Source organism: Triticum urartu, chromosome 6A (genome assembly GCF_056163025.1).
Source record: "Triticum urartu cultivar PI428250 chromosome 6A, HENAU_Tu73, whole genome shotgun sequence".
Classification (NCBI taxonomy): domain Eukaryota; kingdom Viridiplantae; phylum Streptophyta; class Magnoliopsida; order Poales; family Poaceae; genus Triticum; species Triticum urartu.
In genome coordinates, this window is record NC_141878.1 from 141,585,404 (window position 1) to 141,611,726 (window position 26,323).

The following is a 26,323-nucleotide window of genomic DNA, read 5'->3' on the forward strand; positions in this document are numbered from 1 at the left end:
TTATACAAGTTATGGCAATACTCCCGAACTCCCGCCCCAGTACTGGGTGGCGTCGAGGTTATCTCACCAACAACTGCATAAAAGAGATTTTCGATGTCGGCGAAACTAAACTCAGGTATTCCAGAACTGCAACGATAAAATTGTGACGACAACACCTCGGAGCTCAACTCCCCGGGACACTGCCACAACCCTAAATGTCAGGAGGCACCAAGAACAATGTTCTCGTCACAAAACCATCGGAACGATTCCAAGATACCTGCGTGATCCTAAAAAAATAGTGAAATTTGAGAAGAGAAGAGTCAAAACTCTACGTCAGGATACCTTACCAAAGCGATAAAGGGACTGGGAGAAAGAATTCCTAAACTCTCCGATATATAATTCCTAAATGACTCGAAACATTTTTCTAGACTCAACTCGTCCGCTAATTCGATCAAGCAGTGGGGGCTGCTAAGGTCGGGGAAGGCTCTGATACCAACTTGTAACGCCCTCGATGCGGCTATATCTCCCACGTGTCGAAGCACGACTTAGAGGCATAACCGCATTGAAAGCAATGTCGCAAGTGAGGTAATCTTCACACAACCCATGTAATACATAAGGGAAAGAGATACATAGTTGGCTTACAATCGCCACTTCACACAATTACATGAATAAAGCATTACATCAACCAGATACAATCAGGGTCCGACTACGGAACCAAAATAAAAGAAGACTACCCCAAATGCTACACAGATCCCCGATCGTCCCGACTGGGCTCCACTAATGATCAACTGGAAATGAAACAACATGAAGGACAAGATCTTCATCGAGCTCCTCCTTGAGCTTGGTTGCGTCATCTGCACGGTTCAACGGCACCTGCAAGCTGGTTTTGAAGTATCTGTGAGTCACGGGGACTCAGCAATCTCACACCCTCGCAATCAAGACTATTTAAGCTTATGGGAAGGGTAAAAGGTATGAGGTGGAGCTGCACCAAGCGACTAGCATATATGGTGGCTAAACATACGCAAATGAGAGCGAGAAGAGAAGGCAAAGCACGGTCAAACAACTATGATCAAGAAGTGATCCTAGAACAACCTACGTCAAGCATTACTCCAACACCGTGTTCACTCCCCGGACTCCGCCGAGAAGAGACCATCACGGTTACACACGCGGTTGATGTATTTTAATTAAGGTCAACTTCAGGTTTTTCTACAACCAGACATTAACAAATTCCCATCTGCCCATAACCGCGGGCACGGCTTTCGAAAGTTCATAACCCTGCAGGGGTGTCCCAACTTAGCCCATCACAAGCTCTCACGGTCAACGAAGGATATTCCTTCTAGTGGGAAGACCCGATCAGACTCGCAATCCTGGTTACAAGACATCCTCGCCAATGGTAAAACAAGTCCAGCAAGACCACCCGCTGTGCCGACAAATCCCGATAGGAGCTGCACATATCTCGTTCTCAGGGCACACCGGATAAGCTAAGCGTACGGGAGCCAACGTAACCCAAGTTGCCAAGGGGCGGCCCCGCACGGTGCTCTGGGTTGGACCAACACTCAGAGGAGCACTGGCCTGGGGGTTTAATAAAGATGACCCTTGGGCAGGCCTACCCATGGGAAAGAAAAGGCTAGGTGGCGAATGGTAAAACCAAAGTTGGGCCTTGCTGGAGGAGTTTTATTCAAGGCGAACTGTCAAGGGGTTCCCATTATAACCCAACCGCGTAAGGAACGCAAAATCCGGGAACATAACACCGATATGACGGAAACTAGGGCGGCAAGAGTGGAACAAAACACCAGGCATAAGGCCGAGCCTTCCACCCTTTACCAAGTATATAGATGCATTAATTAAATAAGAGATATTGTGATATCCCAATAAAATATCCATGTTCCAACATGGAACAAGCTCCAATCTTCACCTGCAACTAACAATGCTATAAGAGGGGCTGAGAAAAGCGGTAACATAGCCAAACAACGGTTTGCTAGGACAAGGTGGGTTAGAGGCTTGGTTCAACAATATGGGAGGCATGATAAGCAAGTTGTAGGTATCGCAGCATAGCCATAGCAAAAGAGCGAGCAACTAGCAAGCAAAGATAGAAGTGATTTCGAGGGTATGGTCATCTTGCCTGAAATCCCGCAAGGAAGAAGAACGAGTCCATGATGAAGACAAACAGATGTAGTCGAACGGGTCCTCACAAACGCGACGTTATCGGAACCAACCCGAAGAAGCAACACCGGAAAGAAGCAAACAACATAGTAAACAACCACCACATAAGCATGACATGATGCACAACCAAGTATGATGCATGTCCGGTTTAATGAAACATGGCATGGCAAAATGCACAAACAATCCTACAAATTAAGTGGAGCTCAACATGCAACTCCGTTACATATTGATGAAACACCACATTCAAGTTATTTAGTTCGATCTCGTTTATGTACCCAACAATATTAAATGTTGTTAAGCATGTCAAGAGGTGAAACATAACAAAACTATACCATCTAAACAATTTAAATGGGGCCGGATATAACAAACAGCAAACCCGGTAAATCCCCATATGCATTAGTAATTTAATGCAAACAACACTTTAAACATTCTTGAAGTTGTTATCATGATGCGGATGACATGAACAAGTTTATGCAATTTTTATTAAAAGTTGACAAGAGCATTATGAAGCATTTGTCACCGTGGTAGAAAGGAAAGGGGTGCCACGGCAACGATAACGAAACGGTGCCACGGCAGCGTTCCGGTTCCGGTAACTCGATTGAGATACCGATGCAAAGGAGAAGTGTGCGGATGCGTGCAAAAGATGGTGGGGCGCTCCCGGATTCCGGGTGTCCCACGAGACAACGGTATGGCAACGGGGAACATGCAAGAAAACATGTCAGGCACGGTGCAAACGCGAGCATCTCAAACATCGCAAGCATTCATTTACGGACGCCGTCTCGAGGTTATACCTTCGACGCGTGTGTTATCGCAGGGGTTCAAGTTCGATGCGGTGTAGTGGAAGTAGACGTTCTCCGGACGTAGAGGGAAGTAGTGGTTCACGCGACGGTAGTCGAAGTAGTCGTCCTATCGTTCATCGGCGATCATCGGAGCGGTAGTGGAAGTAGAGGCTCACGACGTCTTGTCGAAAAGCATGGCGGCGGTAGTCGTACACAATCGTAGATGTTCAGGGTCGTCGGGGTACTTGTCGGTCGGGTCTTGACGGTCTCGTTTTTGCGACGGTAGTCATGCTAGTCGGCGGAAGTGAAACTTGACGGTCCGAGGGCTCCGGGCATCGTGGTACTTGGCACAACACCGTGTAGTCGTACATTTGAAGAGGAACTTGGCCATCCGAAGGTGTACTTGGCGAACAACGGTCGTCGTGGTACTCGTCGGTCCACGAAGTCGTTCTCGTAGGTCGTGGCGTTTCGTTCGGTACTCGTTCGAGCATCCGTTTGGTCTTGTCGGTGGTGTACTTGGTGAAATTCCACGGAGGCGGTCTTGCATCCCTGGATTCAGTGGCCTTGGCAATGACAACAAAAAGGCAGCAGGGAAGCAGCACGTAGACGACGCAGGTGACAGGTAGCTCGGCAAGAGGCGGCAGGGCGGAGCAGCATCGGACGGCGAGGGACAAGAAGCTCCTGCAGGGCCGGTCTGGCGGCAGGGGAGGACCCCGGCGAAGCGCAGCCTGATCCGGTGGCGGCGGCGTTGGCCCGAACGGAGGAAGAGGGAGGCGAGGGCGCGATGAAGGAGGGCGGCGGCACTGGCAGGTCGGGTCGCCGGCGCGGGCGCCATGGCCGGAGACGGGGAGGCAGCGGCGAGGTCTTGCGGCATCCATGGCGGGGCAAGGCAGGAACATGAGGGGAGGAGGCTGCTGGAGGCGGCGCTTGGCGGCGGGGTTGGCACGGTCGGAGGGGTCTCCGGCGCTGGGAGCAGCGATAGGGCATGAAGGACGAGGGGGGATCGAGGGAGAGATTGACTCGGGCGCGAGCGCTCCTCTCCTGGCGGCGCGGGAGGGAGTAACGAAGGAGGAGGAGGAGGAGGGGTTCGAGGGAGATGTTCGGCTGGCCTAGGGTTAAGGATGGGCCGGAGCGACTGGGCCTGGTGCGGGAGATGGGTGGCCCAGGTGTGGATGGCCTAGGAGGTAGGCAAGGGCGCGACTAGGCCTAGGGAGGCCCAGTTGGGCTCTCCGCTTTCTCTCACTCTTTCCCATCTTTTTCCATTTAAAATAAAACAGAAAAAGAGAAAGAAAAGAAAGAGAAGGTAGGGGAGGACTCTGGGCATGGGGATAATTTTCACGAACTCGTGAAAATGTGCACGGCCCGAGAAAAATAGAAAAGGTCAAGTTTGAAAGATTAAATTCAATTTCATTTGAATTTAAATCAAAAGGTTTGAACTAGGACAGGTTTTTCGAAGTGCCCAAAAATGTTGAGAAATTAGGGGAGCTCCGGAAAATGACGAAAAGGACATGCGGCAAAGATAGAGGCCAAGAGTTGAAATAACAAAAGGCATTGGGATTTTTGCAAGTGTGTTTGCGGTAAATCCAAATAATTGGAATATTTACTATAGCTCTCTAAATATCGAGAGGATATGTTATAAAGAGAATCACCATGTGAATTCCCTTGGTTTAAATGGACTGAAAATCCATGCGGTTTATTTATTTGAGTTGCAAAAGATTTATGCGATGATGGCATGATGACATGATGCAATGCACATGATGCAATGATGAATGCAACGAACCAAACAAAACACACAACGAACCCGGAAACCCTGGAAGGCATCGGAAGCTCCGGTCTTGGGGCGTCACAACGCCCCTCCAAGAGCTACCCAAAGCGCAGGTTGCTACCCCAATTAGAGGAGGAAGCACCTAAACCTACATCACCAGCGCATGATGCGGCCGACCGGCCACCCCGTGGCCGCGACAAAGAGGCCTCTCGGCCCTCCACTCAAGCCGCACCCCGGCGTCGCTCAAAAACTACCAAGGCATGGGAAAATGCGCCAGACCTGCGAGATATATTGGAGGATAAGGCAAGGCAAACAAGATCGATCTACGGATCACGTGGGCGCCCCACGGCACGAGACGGTACTCGTCACGCCGGATACAGTAAATCCGGCCGGGCTGAACACAGTAGACAAAACTCGTTTGAGCTGCGTCGTGATGTAGTCCAATACAGAGGCGCCGCACACCCACTATGCTTCACAGATGAAGTAATGGATCATCAAATTCCCGAGGGTTTCAAACCCGTGAACATCGAATCATACGATGGCACAACAGATCCTGCGGTATGGATCGAGGACTATCTCCTTCATATCCACATGGCCCGCGGTGATGACCTACACGCCATCAAATACCTCCCACTCAAGCTTAAAGGACCAGCTCGGCATTGGCTCAACAGCTTGCCAGCAGAATCAATTGGTTGTTGGGAGGACCTGGAAGCCGCATTCCTCGACAATTTCCAGGGCACTTATGTGCGACCACCAGACGCCGATGACCTAAGCCACATAATTCAGCAGCCAAAGGAATCGGCCAGACAATTCTGGACACGGTTCCTAACCAAGAAAAATCAAATCGTCGACTGTCCGGACGCAGAGGCCCTAGCAGCCTTCAAGCATAACATTCGCGACGAGTGGCTTGCACGGCACCTAAGACAGGAAAAGCCGAAATCTATGGCAGCCCTCACAACACTTATGACCCGCTTTTGCGCGGGAGAAGACAGCTGGCTAGCTCGCAGCAATAACATGACCAAGAGCCATGGTAATTCGGATACCAGGGACAGCAATGGCAGGTCGCGTCGCAACAAGCAAAAACGCCGCATTAATGGCGACAATACTGAGGATACGGCAGTTAATGCCGGATTCAAAGGCTCTAAACCCGGTCAGTGGAAAAAGCCATTCAAAAGAAACACTCCGGGCCCGTCCAGTTTGGACCGAATACTCGACCGCTCATGCCAGATACATGGCACCCCCGAAAAACCAGCCAATCACACCAACAGGGATTGTTGGGTGTTCAAGCAGGCAGGCAAGTTAAATGCCGAAAGAAGAGACAAGGGGCTGCATAGCGACGACGAGGAGGAGCCCCAGCCGCCGAACAACAGTGGACAGAAAGGTTTTCCCCCACAAGTGTGGACGGTGAACATAATATACGCAACCCACGTCCCCAAGAGGGAGCGGAAGCGTGTGCTAAGGGACGTATACGCGATGGAGCCAGTCGTCCCAAAGTTCAACCCATGGTCTTCCTGCCCGATCACTTTTGATCGAAGGGACCACCCCACTAGCATCCGTCATGGCAGATTCGCCACATTGGTTCTAGACCCAATTATTGACGGATTTCACCTCACTAGAGTCCTTATGGACGGCGGCAGCAGCCTGAACCTGCTTTATTAGGATACAGTGCGGAAAATGGGCATCGATCCCTCGAGGATTAAACCCACCAGCACGACCTTTAAAGGCATCATACCAGGTGTAGAAGCCAACTGTACAGGCTCAGTTACACTTGAAATGGTCTTCGGATCTCTGGATAATTTCCGAAGCAAGGAGTTAATCTTCGACATAGTCCCGTTCCGCAGTGGCTATCACGCACTGCTCGGGCGAACCGCATTTGCCAAGTTCAATGCGGTGCCGCACTACGCATACCTCAAGCTCAAGATGTCAGGCCCTCGAGGCGTCATCACGGTCAATGGAAACACCGAACGCTCTCTCCGAACGGAGGATCATACGGTGGCTATCGCAGCGGAAATACAAAGCAGCCTCTCAAGGCAATTCTCCAGTCCGGCCATTAAACGTCCGGACACCGTCAAGCGCGCCCGGAGTAACCTACAACAAGACCGCTTGGCACGTTCCGAGCAAGCGTAGCAATGCAGCCCCTACCCCGGCCCTCGCGAACTTGCGAAACCAGTGTTGCGCGTACATAACTACGCTCTAGAAATACCATGGGCACAGGGGGAGGGGCACCATCACGGCACGCCCGAAACGTGGCTTAAACCGCACTAGGGGCTGCCGATTTCTTAATTTTCTCTTATTTTCAGGACTCCATTCTTCGGAAGGCTTGTCCGGCAGTACAATTGCCGCACAAACGATACAACCAGGGAAGCAGAAAGCTACGCCGCACTACGGAACTCTAAGGTGGTCTCTATAACGAGCAGTATACCTGTTTCACATAACATTCCGCAGCTCACCTCTGGAAATGACATATTTGATAGTCCCATCTTTTGCTTATCGCACTATTTGTATCGTTCTGCTTTGATCGCAGCTTTTTTAAATAAACAATGCATAGCTTCCGTCTATTATTGCATTACCTCTTTTTTACGAATATATGTTCATTAATGACATGTTACACCCGTACACTTTGGTACGGCCAATACGCCAGGGGCTTAAGTACCCCACAACATGGTGTGAGAAGTCCGAACACTTTCACAAGTGCGGCACCCCGAACTTATAGCATTATATGCATCGGCTCCGAATCATGTCTTGGGTCAAATGTTGGGTTTGCCCGGCTCCTATGTTTTGATACCTTACGTTCCGTTATATCGGCTAAGGTAGCACTAGGAGAACTACTGCGATTGTGCCCCAGTTGAGCTGGGCTAAGCACCTCAGTAGAGAAAGCTAAAACTGACCGTCATGATGAGGCGAGAGCTGGTCGCTGTTCGAGAGGTTTTCGAGTCCCTAAAGACTTATGTCGCTTAGAGCGAGGAGTCGGCTTTATCCGGCCTAGGCGTGGATAGCGCCCCGAACTCGGTCTTCCGAGCACTAGGGGCTTCGCCAAAATTTAAAATTATAGAATTCTATGGCTAAGTGAGAGTGTTCAAGCATTATAGTCCGATTGCCTTGTTCGTTGTGTTGAGCGCCTCCCTCGAAGGACCCAAGAATGGGAAAAAGAGCGCTCATGTTTATCCCGAACACCCCAGCACTCGTGGCATGGGGGCAGAAGCCGACGACTCGCCATCTCTCAAATTTGATAAATGGCCGCACAGAAGGTAATATTTTAAATTCAAAAGCGTTGCTTAGCGCATATGAACAAGTTTTCAGCGTACATGATCACAAATGCGAGTTTACTCAAAAATTACATCTTTGGAGCATTCATCCGCTATAAGGCGGGCACCCTTCAGGAAGCCTCATAATACGCTTCCGGGACGCGATGCTCCTTGCCCGGTGGCGGCCCGTCCTTCACCGGCTTCTCCGCATCCATCTTGCCCCAGTGCACTTTAGCACGGGCAAGCGCCCTACGGGCACCTTCGATGCAGACGGAGCGCTTGATTACTTCAAGCCATGGACAGGCATCCACCAGCCGCCTCACCAGCCCGAAGTAGCTCCCAGGCATAGCCTCTCCAGGCCACAGCCGAACTATGAGGCCCTTTATGGCCTGTTCGGCAACCTTGTGGAGCTCGACCATCTGCTTCAGCTGGTCGCTCAAAGGCACCAGGTGTCCGACCTCAGCATACTGAGACCAGAACACCTTCTCCGTCGAGCTCCCCTCCTCGGCTCGGTAGTAGGCGGCGGCATCAGACGCACTGCGGGGCAAATCTGCGAATGCTCCTGGAGAGCTCCGGACTCGGGTAAGTAACAAGTAATTCACTTTCACGTGCTTGCTTTGCATAATGAATGCCTTACCCGCCGCTATCTTCTTCATCGCGTCAATTTCTTTGAGGGCTTTCTGGGCTTCGGCCTTGGCAGACTTCGCGCTTTTGAGGGCTGCCGCAAGCTCGGACGCTTGCGTCTTTGAGTCAAGCTCCAAACTCTCGTGTTTTTTCACGAGAGCCTGGAGCTCTTTCTGCACCTCCTCCACCCGCGTCTCCTGCTTCTCTCTCTCCATGCGCTCCGTGGCCGCCCTGTTTTCGGCCTCGGACAGCGCTTGCTTAAGGGTTGCCACCTCGGCCGTGGCCCCTATAATAGCACGTTGATCCTGTCATCTTTTGCAACCACATCTTCTCTATATAATTGCGCAAGGTATTACTTACCTTCCTTCTCCTCGAGTTGCCTCTTGGCATGGCCGAGCTCGTTCTCGGACCGCGCGAGGTTCTGCTTCAGCGTATCCACCTCCGCAGTCAGTGCAGCGGAGGCCAGCAGCGAAGCCTGCATACACACATTGACTTGATTATGTTAGACTCCTGCGATTATTAGATCCTCTATTCGGCTTTTCTTTCCAAACGCCGAACAGAGCATCAGGGGCTACTGTCTATGCGGTAATATTTTTACATATTCTTTACTTATCTCAAAGCCTGTTAGAAGGCTGGCACAGGCTTCAGTCAGTCCGCTCTTGGCAGACCGAACCTTTTGGATCACCACACTCATAATAGTGCGGTGCTCCTCGTCGATGGAGGCGCCGTTAAGCGTCTCCAGCAAATTGTCCGGTGCCTCCGGTTGGACGGAGGTCACCGGCTCGATAGGCTTGCTCCTCTTGGAAGGAGGCTGCCTACCGGAGTCTGGAACCGTTGAAGGTTCCGGCGCGGTGTCTGGCTCAAGGCCGGACTTGGAGCCCTTGGGGGTTCTATCCCCTTTACGCCTGGAGTCCGGGAGGTTGCCTTGTGGCGCCTCCAGGACCACCTCCTCCTGGCTTGGAACCTGTTGGGATGCCACCTCGGCGCCGTCCGTAGGGTGGGGGAGGAAGCCGTCGGAAGCGAATTCACATCCGACGAATCTAGGGAACCGCTCGACGACACGTCGAGCCGGTCTTTGGGTGGACTACATAAACATGTTCGACATAAGGAAAAGCCGTGCAATGGAAGAATACTATGAATCACTCTGGTATCCGGACACCTACAATCTCGCCAGGGGCTTGGCCCTGTGCGGCCACTCCTCTTCGCCGTCGTCGGTGTTGGTGGAGCCGTCCGGAGGAAGGGTTTTCCCCTTCTTGGACCCTTCGGCCTCCCCAGTTGGGGCGGCCTTCCTTTTCTTCTCTCCCCCCGCTGGAGGGGGAGAGGTCTCTTCTTCCTCCTCCTCGTCTTCATAGGAGGAGTGCGTCTTGGAGTCGTCGGATGATGAATCCGACACCCCCAGGCGCCGGGCACTCTTCCGAGTCCCCGTGGCCTTCTTCTTGGCCTTCTTCTCCGGCACCACATAGGGAGCCGGAACCAGCAGCTTCGCCAAGCGAGCGTCCGCTGGGCCTTCGGGCAAAGGAGCCGGACAGTTGATCTGTCCGGACGTCTCCTGCCAATCCTGTCAAAGGTAAGGGAGCTTAAGATCCCGCATGGAGTCAAACTATGAAAAACTAATACCCTGTAAAAGGTAAAAACAGCTTACCGCACGAGCGCGACGCTGCGTGCTGAATCCGCGATCCTCGGTAGCGGATGCGGGGGCCTCGGCGCCCTTGAAAAGCACCTTCCAGGCATCTTCGTATGTTGTGTCGAAGAGCCTGCTTAGAGTTCGGTGCTGCGCCAGGTCAAACTCCCATAGGTTGAAAGCCCGTTGTTGACACGGGAGGATCCGGCGGATGAGCATAACCTGGACTACGTTGACAAGTTTGAGCTTCTTGTCCACCACGGTTTGGACGCATGTTTGGAGTCCGGTCAGCTCTCCTTCTTTACCCCACGACAGGCCCGTCTCTTTCCAGGAGGTGAGCCGCGTAGGGGGTCCGGATCAGAACTCGAGGGCTGCGACCCATTCAGGGTCGCTCGGCTCGGTGATGTAAAACCACCCCGATTGCCACCCCTTTAGGGACTCCACGAAGGAGCCCTCGGGCCATAGGACGTTGGGCATCTTGCCCACCATGGCGCCTCCGCATTCTGCCTGAGTATCGCGCACCACCTTCGGCTTGACATTGAAAGTCTTGAGCCATAGGCCGAAATGGGGGCGGATGCAGAAGAAAGCCTCGCACACGACGATAAACACCGAGATATTGAGGACAATGTTCGGGGCCAGATCATGGAAATCCAGGCCATAGTAGAACATGAGCCCCCGGACAAATGGGTGGAGAGGGAAGCCCAGTCCGCGGAGGAAATGGGGGAGGAACACCACCCTCTCATGGGGCCTAGGGGTGGGGATGAGCTGCCCCTCTTCGGGAAGCCGGTGCGCAATGTCGTTAGACAAGTATCCGGCCTTCCTCAGTCTTTTGATGTGTCCCTCTGTGATGGAGGAGACCATCCACTTGCCTCCCGCTCCGGACATGGCTGGAGAAGGTTGAGGTGGGGTATGCGGACTTGGGCGCTGGAGCTCGAGTGCGCGGAAATGGATAGGAAAAGGAGAAAGAAGGCGTGGATGAAAAGGTAGATCCTTATCCCCTTATATGGGCGGACGCGACTATGCGCCCCCACCAGCCTGGTAAAACTCGCTTATCTCCCAAGCGCCGTAGTCAATGGCGCGGTTGGGTTACCCACACCCGTATTGATGAGAATCCCGGAATAAGGGGACACGATCTCTGCTTTAACAAGACGTGCCAAGGAAACCGCCTCGCTAAACGCACTGAGGTGGGACGATAAAACGATTCGAATAAAGACTTGGCCGTGGTGTGATGTCACGCCACGGAATACGTCAGCAGATTAGGTTTGTGTAAATATTATTCTCTCTATGGCAATATGTGGAAACTTATTTTGCAAAGCCGGACACTACCTTTGTGTTCAGAATCTTCTATGAAGTACTTGGAGGAGGAACCCGCCTTGCAATGCCGAACAATCTGCGCGCCGGACTCGTCGTCATTGAAGCCTGGTTCAGGGGCTACTAAGGGAGTCCTGGATTAGGGGGTGTCCGGATGGCCAGACTATACCTTCGGCCGGACTCCTGGACTATGAAGATACAAGATTGAAGACTTCGTCCCGTGTCCGGGAGGGACTTTCCTTGGCGTGGAAGGCAAGCTTGGCGATACGGATATGTAGATCTCCTACCATTGTAACCGACTCTGTGTAACCCTAGCCCTCTCCGATGTCTATATAAACCGGAGAGTTTTAGTCCGTAGGACGAACAACAATCATACCATAGGCTAGCTTCTAGGGTTTAGCCTCTCTGGTCTCGTGGTAGATCTACTCTTGTACTACCCATATCATCAATATCAATCAAGCAAGACGTAGGGTTTTACCTCCATCAAGAGGGCCCGAATCTGGGTAAAACATCGTGTCCCCTGCCTCCTGTTACCATCCGACCTAGACGCACAGTTCGGGACCCCCTACCCGAGATCCGCCGGTTTTGACACCGACACCCGGCCTCGGCCAAACAATACTCCGCAACCCGACCTAGGCTTAATAGAGAGGCCAGCACGCCGGACTAAACCTATGCCCCCAGGGGTCATGGGCCATCTCCCCGGGAACTCCTGCACGTTGCGTACGCGGCCGGTGAGTAGACCTAACTACCTCCTTCAACAAGGTAGGTGCTTACCAGTCCAACCGGCGCGCGCCGCTCAGTCGCTGACGTCTATTAAGCTTCGGCTGATGTATACGACGCAGAACGCCCATACTATGCCCATGTGATGGTTAGTGCTATCAGGCCAGAGGCCCCTCGGATCAAATATCCAAATCGTAGTGGATTAGGAACGCGCGGTAACGAGCAGAGACTCACGATCGATGTGACCCCGTCGCCCCGTCTCGAGTACTTGCGGCAAGGGCTAAGAATGCCCGGCCACGCCTCGTAAGTATCTCGCGGGCACCTTCCAGGTCAACCCGACTCCACATCACTCGCTATTAAGCTCTCGCGGGTACCCCTCAGGGTCAACCCGTCTTTAGTAACATGGCTCAGTGCAAAGTCATAGTAACCATAGTAACTATATGTCTAACACCAAGGGGGAAAACCCGAGGAATCACCCCCGGTGAATTCCACTCGATGTTGTCATCAAGGTGAACGTAAGAGGATCCACCCTCGAGGTTCACATTTGATGCACGACAGAGTCGTAACGGAAGTGGTTAAGGAGGAAATCACCCTCGATGACCTCGACCGTATAGCTACACTACGGAGATCTCATCAGGAGTGATGTAAGAGGTTCCACCCTCGGCACTCGATGGTAACTCTGCAGAGTCGTACAACTAGGGGGGTGATGTGCGGTGTCGGGGCCTGGTCTTCGATCCCGTTGATCGGGTCTTCGATGATGAAGCAGGGGCAACAGGGACAAGGTGGGGGTCACTGATGTATCACTAACCAACCTATACTAAGCAATTTAGGATAAGCAGGTAAGGTACAACAGCAGATACAAAGGCAGGCTATGCATCAGAATAGGAGCAAACAATAACAGTAGCAAAATATAATGCAAGCATGAGAGAATGGAATGGGCGATATCGGGATGATCAAAGGGGGGGGGCTTGCCTGGTTGCTCTGGGAAGGATGGGTCGTCGTCGACGTAGCCGATCACAGGGGCATCAGCAGCGGTCTCGGGGTCTACCGGAGAGAAGAGGGGGAAGAAACAGTAAATACATGCAAACATATGCATAACAAGACAATAAGCGATGCTACAAGTGTTCTAACGTGGCACTAGGCGATACTGACGAAGGGGGAAACATCCGGGAAAGTTTTCCCGGTTTCGGACGTCTGTCAAACAGACGAACCAGAGGGGAAAGGTTGCGGGTTTGCTATGCTCGGGACGTGTGGCGGACGAACGGACTACGTGTTCGGATTTGTCTCGTCGTTCCGAGCAACTTTCATGTATAAAACTTTTTCATCCGAGATACGGATTATTTAATTTTAATTTTCAAGGTTTAAACAATATTATAGAATTACTGGTTTTGTCTTAAAACGAGTTGACCAAGTCAAAATGACTGGTGAAAAGGAGAGGTGGTGGCCCACATGTCATAAAGCTATATCTAATCTAAAAAAACTTAACTTAATCAAATGGGGCACACATGTCATAGTGAAGCAACTAAACTAACTAGTACTATCAATTAGTCCAAAATCTAATTTGCGCGGCCGGCCAGTGTAGCTGTTGTAACACCCCGGATGTAATTTACCTTATATGTATCCCAACTCTTGTCGTTTCCAGCGCTAAGTTATTTTATTTTCCTCGGGTTCAGGCTTTTGTCTCCGTGTGTTGTTGCTTTGTCTTGCATCTCATATCATGTCATCATGTGCATTGCATTTGCATACGTGTTCGTTTCACGCATCCGAGCATTTTCCCCGTTGTCCGTTTTGCATTCCGGCACTCCTATCTCCTCCGGTGGTCCTTTCTACCTCTTTTCGTGTGTGGGGGTTAAACATTTCCGGATTGGACCGAGACTTGCCATGCGGCCTTGGTTTACTACCGGTAGACCGCCTGTCAAGTTTCGTGCCATTTGGACTTCGTTTGATACTCCAACGGTTAACCGAGGGACCGAGAAGGCCTCGTTTGTGTTGCAGCCCAACACCCTTCCAATTTGGCCCCAAAACCCAACAAAGACCCTTCCGTCATCTAGAGCGTTCGATCACGATCGCGTGGCCGAAAACCGCACCTCATTTGGAGTCTCCTAGCTCCTCCTACCTCTATATATAGACCCCTCATTCCAAATTCCGGGTCCATTCACACCCTAACCCTAGCCACACTCCTCTCCGCGCGGCCGGACACGTCCGCCGCTGCCGGACAAAGCCGCCGCCGCCCCTCGCGCCCATTCACACGCTGCCACGTGGCACCGCACCGGCCGCCGCCGCCGAGGCCCGCGCGGCCCGCAGCCGCCCCCCCCCCCCCCCCGGTCCAAAGCGGCGCGCCGCCCGCACTCCGCCCGGCGCCGCCATCGCCGGCCGCCGCCCTCCACCGGCGCCGACCACCGCCGACGTCCCGAGGCCGCCGCGCCTTCACCGCCCGACGTCGGCGCCGCCTCGACGTCGACGCCGGCAAGCTCCACCGTCCGCCGCGCTGCTCCGACCTCTCCTTCCTCCACCGCGTCCCTGTTCCGGCGAGCCACTCCAGCGACCTCGACGATTCCGTCCATCCTCGGGTTCCGCGCAGCTACAGGAACCCTAGATCTGAGATCTGGATCGGGTTGACTTTTGCCTCCGCTTTAGTATTTTTTAGCATTTTTCCGCATGCCATAACTCCGCATTCGTAGCTCCAATTTGAGGCCAGGTTCAATCATTCCTTGTCAAATCTCGCATATGCATCACATATCGCATCCCGCATAGCATACCATGTTTGCATCATGTTGTTCGAGCATTGCACGTGGTTGATTGTGTTCCTTTCGCTTGTTTGTCTTGTTTGGGTAGAGCCGGGAGACGAGTTCGCTAATGAGGAGCCCGTTGAGTTTGCTTATGAGGATCAAGTCAACTCTGACAACTTTGCAGGCAAGATGATCATACCCTCGAAATCACTTCTATCTTTGCTTGCTAGATGCTCGCTCTTTTGCTATGCCTATGCTACGATGCCTACCACTTGCTTATCATGCCTCCCAAATTGCCGTGTCAAACCTCTAACCCACCATGTCCTAGCAAACCATTGATTGGCTATGTTACCGCTTTGCTCAGCCCCTCTTATAGTGTTGCTAGTTGCAGGTGAAGTTTGGAGATCGTTCCTTGTTGGAACATTGTTTATTGTTGGGATATCACCATATTGTCTTGTTATATTAATGCATCTATATACTTGGTAAAGGGTGGAAGGCTCGGCCTTTTGCCTAGTGTTTTGTTCCACTCTTGCCGCCCTAGTTTCCGTCATATCGGTGTTATGTTCCCGGATTTTGCGTTCCTTACGCGGTTGGGTTATAATGGGAACCCCTTGACAGTTCGCCTTGAATAAACCTCCTCCAGCAATGCCCAACCTTGGTTTTATCATTTGCCACCTAGCCTCTTTTCCCCTTGGGTTTCCGGAGCCCAAGGGTCATCTTTATTTAAACCCCCCTGGGCCAGTGCTCCTCTGAGTGTTGGTCCGACCGAGTAGACTGTGGGGCCACCTCGAGGCAACTTGAGGGTTGGTTTTACTTGTAGGATGTCTCATCTGAGTGTGCCCTGAGAACGAGATATGTGCAGCTCCTATCGGGATTTGTCGGCACATTCGGGCGGTGTTGCTGGACTTGTTTTACCATTGTCGAGGATGTCTTGTAAAACTGGGATGCCGAGTCTGATCGGAATGTCTCGGGAGAAGGAATATCCTTCGTTGACCGTGAGATCTTGTGATGGGCTAAGTTGGGACTCCCCTGCAGGGATTGGAACTTTCGAAAGCCGTTCCCGCGGTTATGGGCATATGGGAATTTGTTAATGTCCGGTTGTAGATAACTTGAATCTTAACTTAATTAAAATGAATCAACCGCGTGTGTAACCGTGATGGTCTCTTTTCGGCGGAGTCCGGGAAGTGAACACGGTGTTGGAGTAATGTTTGACGTAGGTTGTTCTAGGATCACTTCTTGATCATAGTTCCTCGTCCGTGCTTTGCCTTCTCTTCTCGCTCTCTTTTGCGAACAGGTTAGCCACCATATATGCTAGTCGCTTGCTGCAGCTCCACATATTACCTTACCTTACCTATAAGCTTAAATAGTCTTGATCGCGAGGGTGCGAGATTGCTGAGTCCCCATGACTCACAGATTACTTCCAAACCAGATGCAGGGACCGATGATACCGTTCCAGACGATGCGCTTCAGCTCAAGTGGGAGTTCGATGAAGACTCTCGTCGTTACTATGTGTCTTTCCCAGATGATCACTAGAGGTGCCCAGTTGGGGCGATCTGGGACCGTGTCACATGTTGGGGTTGATCTTTTATTTTGGTACCATAGTCGGACCATGAGTGTATTGGATGATTGTAATGTTATTCATGTATTTGTGTGACGTGGCGAGTGTAAGCCAACTATGTACCTTTTCCCCTATTATCTATTTACATGGGTTGTTGTGAAGATTACCTTACTTGCGACATTGCTTTCAATGCGGTTATGCCTCTAAAACATGCTTCGACACGTAGGAGATATAGCCGCATCGAGGGCGTTACAGCTGTGCACACCCACGCACACAACCTGGCCGCCGTGGCCATTAGCAGCAGCAAGTAGTGCACGGCAGCGGCAGCAGTAAGCAATAGCAGCAGCGACAAAAGCTAAGCAGCAGAGCGCAGCGGCGGCAAAAGGCGACAACGGCAGCAGCTCAGCGGCGGCATGGCAATGGGCGAGCGCACGGGAAGCAGCAGCAGCGGTGCAGAGGCAGCAGCCGCGAAGCCCGCGCGGGTGGCTGCGAGGGCGCGCGTGGGCGGCCAAGGGCGCGACCAGAGGCGCGCGGGAACACGGACAGCGGAGCAGTGAGCGCGAGCTCCGACGGCATCGGGCACGGCGGTGACGGCAGCCTACAACGGTGGTTCGAAGGTCAAAATAGGGGGAATCGAAGGAGAGGCTCACCTAGGAGCACAAGGAAGGCTCGGCGGGGGACGGGAGCAGCAGAGGGCGACGGGATCGGTGATGGTGTGCGGCGGCTGGCGAAGAAGACTGACGATGGCGACACGTACAGGGGTTGCTCCGCTCGATCCAGTAGCGTCGTTGAAGGAGACGAGGTCGAGGAGGTTACTGGACGTCCTATTAGGGCGCGGGGTCGACGAGGAGCGCGGCGAGGAGGCAGTCCAAGGCAACGACGGTGGCGGGTCTGAGCTGTGGGGAGGAGAGGGACGAGAAGAGGCGGTGAAAGAGAAGCTAGGGTTCATCCGGGCGCTCGGGTGGATCTCATCCATCGAGGGGGCCCGCGGGATGGCCGCCGCGTGGCCATCCACACCACGGACGAGCCTACTGTGTCCAGCGCGTCCACAATGAACAGGGGGTAGAAGATGCGGTGTTCGTGGGCTGGGCCACACACTATTTACATCGAAGCCCAGCCGGACAGTGCCATTCGTTCTTATTCTTTTTTGTTTACATAAAAAGATTGCTATGCAATATTTGAGCTGCCAAAAGGAGTTCTGTAAAATGTGGGACTTGTCCAAATAAATACATTACAATATGTGGCACCTACCACAAAAAGTTTGGGAGGAGTTTGAATTGATTTAGATTTTTCACAAATGGAAAAGCATTTAAAAATGCCGATTTGGAACTGCTTTAATTCCCAGGGAAATTTAGCTATCTCAGATGATGTTGAATCACTCATGACAATTAGTTAGGGAATATTTGCAACCCAGTGAACATTTTTGTTTTACTGTTTGGAGAAATAAGTTATTTGACTTTATTTTAAAATTGAATTTGAAATGGTTTTGAATCAAAGTGAGATTAGCAACAGTAATAGTGATGACTTGGCATCATTAGTAGGGGATTACTGTAGTTGATTATCCGGGCGTTACAAATCTCCTCCACTACAAGAAATCTCGTCCCGAGATTTAAGAGGTGGAGTAAGGGAGAAGCTATAAGGATGAATGTCTGAAAGGATCAGCATCCGGTAGTTATCTCAAGGAAGGAGATTTTTAGAAGCACCGGGATGTATCAAGAGTGCTATACGGAGATTCAACAAGTTGCAACCAGGTAGGCATCCAGCTGATGCCTAAAATAGGTGGTGAAGGGGTTCAGAGCAAAGAAGAAGAATGTTGCCTCTGGTACCGAAATGAAACATGGTGAGGAAGTTAGCTCGTGTATTACATACAAAGGCAAGTGCAAAGGATACTTCAGAATGAAGGATGTACAGGAGAGTCAGGTTTTGATCCTGTGGAACTGTGGGTTATGGGCCCACCATGTGGGTTAAAAGCGCGCTAACATCTTGAATGGTCATGATAGCAAAGCAGGTCAGAGGATAGCTTGTCAGTTATGTTGGCAACAAAGTTTGGTACCAAGGGCGTGGAACAAAGAGAACCATTTTTCCTGCTCGTAAGACGAGGCGGACCAATAGGCAAAGTTCTCGTCCATCGGTGGTTACCGGAATGTCATCAACAATAGTAATAGGGTCTTACTGACAGAGTTGTACACCGAGGTGCTTACTTAAGCAGGGATTTATTACTGCTTAGATCATAAAATTTATAAGAGAGGTTAATCAAACCAACGGAAAGGAAAATGTGTCTATCAAACTTAACAGACCAATGGAAAGGAAAATGTGTTTCACACAAGAATTGGGAGTATATCCTTCCAAAGGGGAAGCGGAGCAGGATATACATGATATGACAGCAAGTTCAAAAGAATTTAGATAAAGGGGGCGAGGAAAGAATCATGATATTACCCATACAATAGGGTATGGATAATCGATCAAGAAACATTTCGCAGTGTGCTCCCAATGTTTTTGTTGACGATCAGAGTACCACAGACATGCTTCGGGATATCATTGACATGGTCATCAGGTAAAAGTCAGACTTTTGAATTCACAAAGGATCCCGCGGTAACTGCTAGAATAGTTCGTATAATTTCATCATTGAAAGATGAGGATGTGGCCGATGGGTTCAGCAGCAATCCATCGACAGGTCAAAAGGATGTAATGCCAAAATGATATGATCAAAATCGTGTTGGGGGGGAGGCAAGAATGTTGTCGATGATAGCCCAAATCATCGAGGGGCACAGATGGTATTTCTCATCATGAATTTGATTGATATCCTAGAGGAGCATCGGAATGTTGGTGATAATCACGCCACATTTGTTGAGAGACTTCATGAAGATGTAATCGATCGGTGATGACATCAAGTCAAAGGAATGATGAAGCGAAAGGTTATTGGAACCATTGGTATGACACAAACTTGAAATCAAGCTTGTTGTTCAAGGCGAAATGATATGACAAGGAAGATCAACGTAAGCTTAGCTCATCATGGAAAATTGTGCTTCGGGAAGAAGGACCAGGTAGTACAGTTAAAATTTAGCATTATAATGATATAGCCGATTAGGCTAGGATTGACTTGAAGGATTATTAAACTCGTAAGCAACGAAATTTACTTAGAGTTATTGAATCGGAGTGCGGAATCAATTCACTTATCAGTGTGATCGGTTGACAAACAACCCAGAACCCATGAAGTGATAATGACAGGGAAAGGTAGTGTTCATCAAAAGTTCATAAGATTTGGTGCAATGGCATGATATCCTCGAGATACCAGGGGTAATACTCGATGGTAGGTCATAATAGAGGTTGGGCAGGCGTATTGACCTGCAGAAGACAAGTGATTTAACTTGTCCAAGAAATGGGACCAAAGAAGAACGATCATGGTCGGAACCACTGTTGCGAAGGATCAATTCACCGATACCAGATGAACTTATAACAAGGGGTAATTATTTTTACGAGCAATTTCCATGATAAGTTCTACATCGGGTCCATGGGCATGAACACAAAGGTTCAAGGTCGACTCCCACTTCTTCAATGCATAACCTTTCATTCACTCCTCGTTTTCGAAGAAATTGTAGTGCAGAAGATTTATCTGGCGAAGTACCAGAAGAGTAAGACTCACATCTCTTTTGAATTCACACGGATTAGGGAAGGCATAGGTTCAACTAATCGGGGTATCTTAGAAACATATACCACAAGCTTCAAGAGTAACTAACACAACCTCGAAATAGAGCATGGTTGACAAAAGGAGAGGATACAATTTACCAAAGGCATTATGTATCGGAGAAAGAACTCACAAGGTGATTAATTATGAAGGACACTGTCGGATAATAATCCAACTAAGGATATGGCGGTCCATAAAAGATCTGATGTGAGTATCGTTACTCACCCAGAAGAAGAAAGAATGCAAAGGCATCGGGTTATAGATATAATTGGATAACTTCAAAGCTTGAATACAAAGGAATTACGATTTTCAAATCAGAAGATCTGAAGCAGATGCTCTGATCAAAAGATAATTGAGTTGAATCGATACAGAACGACAATCAATCAAGGTTTGATTTGACAAGAACAAGCTCATGTTTGGAGTGACTTCTGAGCCGGAAGGATGAATGCTAGAGGATTACGAGCATTCGCGACATATTGGATCAAACAAGAAGGTGCTAGAAATATGGAATTAACCATAATGCAAGCAAACAAGAATTTTCAACAACAATAGGTTGCTGAGGATTTTCGGAAGATCGTATGGTATCTCGAAGACTTTTGTGAAATACCTAAACAATTGGGGATGAACGAATCCCCGAGAATTGTGAGGAATTATTCATACACGTTTTCAGGCGGAAAAGGAGCTGCAACGCAGCAGGCACAATGGATTCTCGAAATACTTGAAAGTATTACAAGGCATCTTGTAATAACAAGATCAACTGGGGATGACAATATGAACGACAGGTGTATGTAGTTATCCAGAGGGATTTATCGGTGATATGGAATTGCAATGGCGAAGGGCACAAGGGTTTCGGGGAAACATCGGAGAGTATTACGAAGTCTTCTGGTGAAGAAGGCGATCATCTGGAATGAAGGGGCTCTCCGGGTGGAAGTGGTTACGAGATCCTAGAGTCAGAGTTAGCAAAATCATTTAACCCGAATAGAGGAGAGATCAGAATCCCAGAGTAAAGACGGGGAATAAAAGATCCTAATACCACCCAATGGCGACATGGGCCGTAAGCCACACAACCAAGTTTGTAAAATAGTTTTGGACGACTAGACTCAACTTCGGCCAAGGAGTTGGAGAGGGGGCTAACTACAGGCAGTCGGCTCTGATACCAACTTGTGACGCCCCCGATTTGACCGTACACTAATCATACACGTAAATGTGTATGATCAAGATCAAGGACTCACGGGAAGATATCACAACACAACTCTAGACACAAATTAAAATAATACAAGCTTTATATTACAAGCCAGGGGCCTCTAGGGCTCGAATACATAAGCTCGAAAATACAAGAGTCAACGGAAGCAACAATATCTGAGTACAGACATAAGTTAAACAAGTTTTTCTTAAAAAGGCTAGCACAAAAGCAACAACGATCGAAAAGGCAAGGCCTCCTGCCTGGGAGCCTCCTAACTACTCCAAGTCGTCAGCGGCCGTCACGTAGTAGTAGGCACCCTCGGGGGTAGCACTAGTCTTCTGTGGTGTCGTATAAAGTAAAGTAAAGTAGTAGAAGTGTTATCAACCTCGGCCGGAGATCCTTTCTCGACTCCCTGCGAGAAAGCAATCCCAGAGCCATACTATCCAGTTATCATCTCATATCCAAGTCTCATCACAATCCATTTCTCATCACAAGTATCCAGTTCTAGTTGTATCGATCGGGATACAACTCCAAGTGTCCGTTACCGTAGGACAGGTTATCGATAGATGTTTTCTTCCCTGCAGGGATGCACCAACTTACCCACCACGCTCGATTAACTCCGGCCGGACACACTTTCCTGGGTCATGCCCGGCCTCGGCCAAACAATACGCCGCAACCCGACCTAGGCTTAATAGAGAGGCCAGCACGCCGGACTAAACCTATGCCCCCAGGGGTCATGGGCCATCTCCCGGGGAACTCCTGCACGTTGCGTACACGGCCGGTGAGTAGACTTAACTACCTCCTTCAACAAGGTAGGTGCTTACTAGTCCAACCCGGCGCGCGCCGCTCAGTCGCTGACGTCTATTAAGCTTCAGCTGATGTATACGACGCAGAACGCCCATACTATGCCCACGTGATGGTTAGTGCTATCAGGCCAGAGGCCCCTCGGATCAAATATCCAAATCGTAGTGGATTAGTAACGCGCGGTAACGAGCAGAGACTCACGATCGATGTGACCCCGTCGCCCCGTCTCGAGTACTTGCAGCAAGGGCTAAGAATGCCCAGCCACGCCTCGTAAGTATCTCGCGGGCACCTTCCAGGTCAACCCGACTCCAGATCACTCGCTATTAAGCTCGCGCGGGTACCCCTCAGGGCCAACCCGTCTTTAGTAACATGGCTCAGTGCAAAGTCATAGTAACCATAGTAACTGTGTGTCTAACACCAAGGGGGAAAACCCGAGGAATCAGCCCTGGTGAATTCCACTCGATGTTGTCATCAAGGTGAACGTAAGAGGATCCACCCTCGAGGTTCACATTTGATGGGTTGCACGACAGAGTCGTAATGGAAGTGGTTAAGGAGGAAATCACCCTCGATGACCTCGACCGTATAGCTACACTAGGGAGATCTCATCAGGAGTGATGTAAGAGGTTCCATCCTCGGCACTCGATGGTAACTCTGCAGAGTCATACAACTAGGGGGTGATGTGCGGTGTCGGGGCCTGGTCTTCGATCCCGTTGATCGGGTCTTCGATGATGAAGCAGGGGCAACAGGGACATGGTGGGGGTCACTGATGTATCACTAACCAACCTATACTAAGCAGTTTAGGATAAGCAGGTAAGGTACACCAGCAGATACAAAGGCAGGCTATGCATCAGAATAGGAGCAAACAATAATAGTAGCAAAATCTAATGCAAGCATGAGAGAATGGAATGGGCGATATCGGGATGATCAAAGGGGGGGGGCTTGCCTGGTTGCTCTGGCAAGGAAGGGTCGTCGTCGACGTAGCCGATCACAGGGGCATCAGCAGCGGTCTCGGGGTCTACCAAAGAGAAGAGGGGGAAGAAATAGTAAATACACGCAAACATATGCATAACAAGACAATAAGCGGTGCTACAGGTGTTCTAACGCGGCACTAGGCGATACTGACGAAGGGGGAAACATCCGGGAAAGTTTTCCCGGTTTCGGACGTGTGTCAGACAGATGAACCGGAGGGGAAAGGTTGCAGGTTTGCTATGCTCGGGACGTGTGGCAGACGAACGGACCGCGTGTTCGGATTCGTCTCGTCGTTCTGAGCAACTTTCATGTATAAAACTTTTTCATCCGAGATACAGATTATTTAATTTTAATTTTCAAGGTTTAAACAATATTATAGAATTACTGGTTTTGTTTTAAAACGAGTTGACCAAGTCAAAATGACAGGTGAAAAGGAGAGGTGGTGGCCCACATGTCATAAAGCTATATCTAATCTAAAAAAACTTAACTTAATCAAATGGGGCACACATGTCATAGTGAAGCAACTAAACTAACTAGTACTATCAATTAGTCCAAAATCTACAATTTGCACGGCCGGCCAGTGTGGCTGTGCACACCCACGCACACAGCCTGGCCGCCGTGGCCATTAGCAGCAGCAAGTAGTGCACGGCAGCGGCAGCAGTAAGCAATAGCAGCAACGACAAAAGCTAAGCAACAGAGCGCAGCAGCGGCAGAAGGCGACAACGGCAGCAGCTGAGCGGCGGCATGGCAATGGGCGAGCGCACGGGAAGCAGCAGCATCGGTGCAGAGGCAGTAGCCGCGAAGCCCGCGCGGGTGGCTGCGAGGGCGCGCGTGGGCGCGGGCGCGGGTGGCCAAGGGCGCGACCAGAGGCGCGCGGGAACGCGGGCAACGGAGCAGTGAGCGCGAGCTCCGACGGCATCGGGCACGGCGGTGACGGCGGCCTACGACGGTGGTTCGAAGGGGAAAATAGGGGGAATCGAAGGAGAGGCTCACCTAGGAGCACAAGGAAGGCTCGGCGAGGGACGGGAGCAGCAGAGGGCGACGGGATCGGTGATGGTGTGCGGCGGCCAGCGAAGAAGACCGACGATGGCGACACGTACAGGGGTTGCTCCGCTCGATCCAGTAGCGTCGTTGAAGGAGACGAGATCGAGGAGGTTACTGGACGTCCTATTAGGGCGCGGGGTCGACGAGGAGCGCGGCGAGGAGGCAGTCCAAGGCAACGACGGCGGCGGGTCTGAGCTGTGGGGAGGAGAGGGACGAGAAGAGGCGGTGAAAGAGAAGCTAGGGTTCATCCGGGCGCTCGGGTGGATCTCATCCATCGAGGGGAGCCGCGGGATGGCCGCCGCGTGGCCATCCACACCACGGACGAGCCTACTGTGTCCAGCGCATCCACAATGAACAGGGGGTAGAAGATGAGGTGTTCGTGGGCTGGGCCACACACTATTTACATCGAAGCCCAGCCGGACAGTGCCATTCGTTCTTATTCTTTTCTGTTTACATAAAAAGATTGCTATGCAATATTTGAGCTGCCAAAAGGAGTTCTTTAAAATGTGGGACTTGTCTAAATAAATACATTACAATATTTGGCACCTGCCACAAAAAGTTTGGGAGGAGTTTGAATTGATTTAGATTTTTCACAAATGGAAAAGCATTTAAAAATGCCGATTTGGAACTGCTTTAATTCCCAGGGAAAGTTAGCTATCTCAGATGATGTTGAATCACTCATAAAAATTAGTTAGGGAATATTTTCAACCCAGTGAACATTTTTGTTTTACTGTTTGGAGAAATAAGTTATTTGACTTTATTTTAAAATTGAATTTGAAATGGTTTTGAATCAAAGTGAGATTAGCAACAGTAACAGTGATGACTTGGCATCATTAGTAGGGGATTACTGTAGTTGATTAACCGGGCGTTACACCCTGGGTCACTAAGGAACTGACACGTGTTCCAATGGTCAGATTTCAAACACACACGACAACTTTACTTGGGCTACAAGCAAAGCTGACTTATCTAGCTCTGGATAAGATTTGCTCTCATTGTCTTCGCTCGAAGACATAGGATTTTGGTTAAGCATCACTTCAGTCATTCTGACTGGTTCACTTGGACCCCACTTAACAGTACGGTGGTTTCTATGACTCAACAAAGAAGAAAAAGAATGGTGAAACAACTAAGTCTTCGCGCTCCATAGTCTTCACACAATGTCTTCTCTTGTCATAGTCTTCAATGTGAATGTCTTCACATACCACCTTTGACTTCAATGTCTTCATACATTTTTAGGGGTCATCTCTGGTAGGAAAACCGAATCAATGAGGGACTTCTACCTGTGTTATCCTGCAATTATCACAAACACATTAGTCCCTCAACCAAGTTTGTCGTCAATACTCCAAAACCAACTAGGGGTGGCACTAGATGCACTTACAATCTCCCCCTTTTTGGTGATTGATGACAAACTGGTTGAAGTTTTCAACGGGGAATAAAATATGTGAAATTGTAAAGGATAGGGTATTGTCTTCATAAGTGGCAAAGGCTCCCCCTGAAGATGTGCATATAAGTAATTTGCTCTTGGAATGCAAATGCACATGGCAGGTTGTACTTGTGAAGATCCTCTTCAACTTATGATGACAATTCATCATGCATGATTTGATGTAATAAAGATAATGACATGCATAATGAAAAATGGACGTCTGCAAAATGACCTAAGTGCGGAAGTTATCATCGCACATGCGGAATTTATCATCGCATCACAGAATAGCAAATAAGTAGCAGACGACCATGGAGTTTAAGTGTTACAACTCAAAGAACCAAATGTATCGAAAAGCAAGAGTTGTAAGCACTTGGCAAAAGTAGCAAAAGGTAAAGCAACCACCCATATGGACCCGCTTGAAGACTATCAACTCATATGCTTCTCCCCCTTTTGTCAGTAAGGACCAAAAAGGTTTGAAGACATAGAGCACCTACTCGTTTCCATGAGGTGCAGGCGAGGCAGCAAGGTCGTCGTTGAGGTTCGGTGGTGCAGAAGAACTTGGTGTAGTGTCGACACACGCTGAAGTTGGAAGAGGTGAAGTTGCATCATCTTGGTCATTGATGACTCTGGCATTCACTGTCGCAGCTGAGGACGAATAGTCAGAGTCTTCAAGTGAGGGAGTCCAACGCAAGTGAGCATTCTATGGAGGAGTTGAGTCAAACTT

At 50.1% G+C, this 26,323-nt stretch overlaps 1 long non-coding RNA gene across 1 annotated transcript; it reads right to left on the reverse strand.

Annotated features, from left to right (window-relative positions):
• Positions 1–585: 585 nt before the first annotated feature.
• LOC147964495 (uncharacterized) lies at positions 586–24,741 on the reverse strand. Its single transcript, XR_015607647.1, has 3 exons — positions 24,129–24,741; positions 17,145–23,181; positions 586–13,251 (listed from the first exon to the last, which is right to left on the reverse strand). It is a non-coding gene; the product is annotated as an uncharacterized LOC147964495 (long non-coding RNA).
• Positions 24,742–26,323: the final 1,582 nt, after the last annotated feature.